We start from the raw sequence: 3199 nt of genomic DNA, 5'->3' as shown, positions 1-3199 counted from the left end.
TGGGTCAGTTTGCGGTGATGGATCAGTTTGCGTTGATGGATCAGTTTGGGGTGATGGGTCAGTTTGGGGTGATAGGACAGTTTGGGATGAAGAGTCAGTTTGCAGTGACGAGTCAGTTTTTGGTCATGGATCAGTTTGGGGTGCTGGATCAGTCGGGTGTGATGAGTCAGTTTGGGGTGATGGGTTAATTTGGGGTGATGGGTCAGTTAGGGGTAATGAGTCAGTTTGGAGTGATGGGTCAGTTTTTGGACATGAGTCAATTTGGGTTAATGGGTCAGTTTGTGTTGATGAGTCAGTTTGGCGTGATGGGTCAGTTTGTGGAGTTGCGTCAGGTTGGGGGATGAGTCTGTTTGGATTGATGGGTCAGTTTGGGGTGATGGGTCAGTTTGGGGTGAACAATCAGTTTAGAGCGATGAATCTGCTTTTGGTGACGAGACACTTTGGGGTGATGTGTCAGTTTAAGGTGATGAATCAGTTTTGGGTGATGGGACAATTTGGAGTGATGGGTCAGTTTCGGGCGATGAATCAGTTCAGTTTGGTGTGCTGGGTCAGTTTGGGGTGATGAGTCAGTGGGGAGATTTGTCAGTTTGGCATGATTTGTCAGTTTGGGTTGATGGATCAGTTCTGGGTGATGGGCCAGTTTGGAGTGATGGGTCAGTTTGTGGGTGATGAATCGGTTTGGTGAAATGGGTCAGTTTTTGGTCATGAGTCTTTTTGGGGTGGTGCTTCAGTTTCGGTGATGCGTCAGTTTGGGGCGATGAGTCACTTTGGGGTGATTATTCAGTTTGTGGTGATACGTCAGTTTGCAGCGATGAGTCAGTTTGGGGTGATGATTCAGTTTGGGGTGATGCGTCAGTTTGGTTTGATACGTCAGGTTGGGGCCATGAGTCAGTTTGGGGTGATGATACAGTTTGCGGTGATGGGTCAGTTTGGGGTAATGGGTCAGTTTGGGGTGAAGAGTCAGTTTGGAGTGATGAGTCAGTTTTTGGTGATGGGTCAGTTTGGGGTGATGGGTCAGTCGGGTGTGATGAGTCTGTTTGGGTTGATGGGTCAGTTTGGGGTGTTTGGTCAGTTTGGGGTGATGAGTCAGTTTGGAGAGATGAGCCAGTTTTTGGTGAAGAGACACTTTGGGGTGATGGGTCAGTTTATGGTGATGAGTAAGTTTTGAGTGATGGGACAATTTGTGGTGACGGGTCAGTTTCGGGTGAAGAATCAGTTTGGGGTGATGGGTCAGTTTGTGGTGATGAGTCATTGGGGAGATGGGTCAGTTTGGGATGATGAGTCAGTTTTGGTTGATTTGTCAGTTTGGGGTGATGGGTAAATTTGGGGAGATGAGTCACTTTGGCGTGATGAGTATGTTTTTGATGATGAGTCAGTTTGGGGTGATGGGTCAGTATGCGGTGAATAATCAGTTTGGGGTGATGGGTCTGTTTGGGGTGATGGGTCAGTTTATGGTGATGGATTAATTTGGGGTGCTGATTAATTTGGGGTGAAGATTCAATTTGGGGTGATCGTTCAGTTTGGGGTGATGCGTCAGTTTTGTGTGATGTGTCAGTTTGGGGCGATGAGTCAGTTTGGGGTGATGAGTCAGTTTGTGGGCAATGAGTCGGTTTGGTGAAATGTGTCAATTATTGGTTATGAGTCTGTTTGCGGTGGTGCGTCAGTTTGGGGTGATCAGTGAGTTTGGGGTGATGGGTCAGTTGGGGTGATGAGTCAGTTTGGAGTGATGAGTCAGTTTTTGGTGATGAGTCATTTTGGGTAAATGGATCAGTATGGGGTGATGAGTCAGTTTTGGTGATGAGTCAATTATGGATGATGGGTCAGTTTGGGGTGAAGTGTCAGTTTGGGGTGATGGGTCAGTTTGGGGAGATGGATCAGTTTGGGGTGATGGGTCAGTTTACGATGATGGATCAGTTTGGGGAGATCGGTCAGTCTGGGGTGAAGAGTCAGTTTAAAGTGACGAGTCAGTTTTTGGTGATGGATCAGTTTGGGGTGATGGATCATTCGGGTGTGATGAGTCAGTTTGGGGTGATGGGTTAATTTGGGGTGATGGGTCAGTTTGGGACAATGAGTCAGTTTGGAGTGATGGGTCAATTTTTGGACATGAGTCAATTTGGGTTAATGGGTCAGTTTGCGGTGATGGATCAGTTTGGGGTGATGGGTCAGTCAGGTGTGTTGAGTCAGTTTGGGGTAATGGGTCAATTTGGGGTGACGGGTCAGTTTGGGCCAATAAATCAGTTTGGAGTGATGGGTCAGTTTTTGGTCATGGGTCAGTTTGGGTTAATGGGCCAGTTGTTGTGATGAGTCAGTTTGGGGTGATGTGTCAGTTTGTGGAGGTGCGTCAGTTTGGGGGATGAGTCTATTTGGATTTATGGGTCAGTTTGCGGTGATGGGTCAATTTGGGGTGATGGGTCAGTTTGTGGCTAATGAGTCGGTTTGGTGAAATGTTTCAAATATTGGTTATGAGTCTGTTTGGGGTGGTGCGTCATTTTGGGGTATGGGTCAATAGGCGGTGATGGGTCAGTTTGGCGTAATGAGTCAGTTTGAAGTGATGGGTCAGTTTTTGGTCATGAGTCTATTTGGGTTAATGGGTCAGTTTGTGGTGATGAGTCAGTTTGGGGAGATGGATCAGTTTGGGATGATGGGACAGTTTGGGGTGAAGAGTCAGTTTGGACTGATGGGACAGTTTGGGGTGAAGCTTCAGTTTGGAGTAATGAGTCAGTTTGTGGTGATGGATCAGTTTGGGGTGATGGGTCAATCGGGTGTGATGAGTCAGTTTGGGGTGATGGGTCAATTTGTGGTGATGGGTCAGTTTGGGGTAATGAGTCCGTTTGGAGTTATGGGTCAGTTTTTGGTCATGGGTCAGTTTGGGTTAAAGGGTCAGTTGTTGTGATGAGCCAGTTTGGGGTGATGGGTCAGTTTGTGGTGATGAGTCAATTTTGGGTGATGGGACAATTTGGGGTGATGGGTTAGTTTGGGCTGATGAATCAGTTTGGGGTAATAGGTCCTTTTAGGGTGATGAGTCATTGGGGAGATGCGTCAGTTTGGGGTGATGAGTCAGTTTGGGGTGATGGGTCAGCTTGTGGTGATGGGTCAGTTTGGTTGATGGGTCAGTTTAGGGTGATGGGCCAGTTTGGGGTGATGGGTCAGTTTGTGGGTGATGAGTGAGTTTGGGGTGATGGGTCAGTTTGGGGTGATG

Source organism: Pristiophorus japonicus, unplaced genomic scaffold, assembly GCF_044704955.1.
Source record: "Pristiophorus japonicus isolate sPriJap1 unplaced genomic scaffold, sPriJap1.hap1 HAP1_SCAFFOLD_33, whole genome shotgun sequence".
Lineage (NCBI taxonomy): Eukaryota > Metazoa > Chordata > Chondrichthyes > Pristiophoridae > Pristiophorus > Pristiophorus japonicus.
This window is presented reverse-complemented; position numbering follows the sequence as displayed.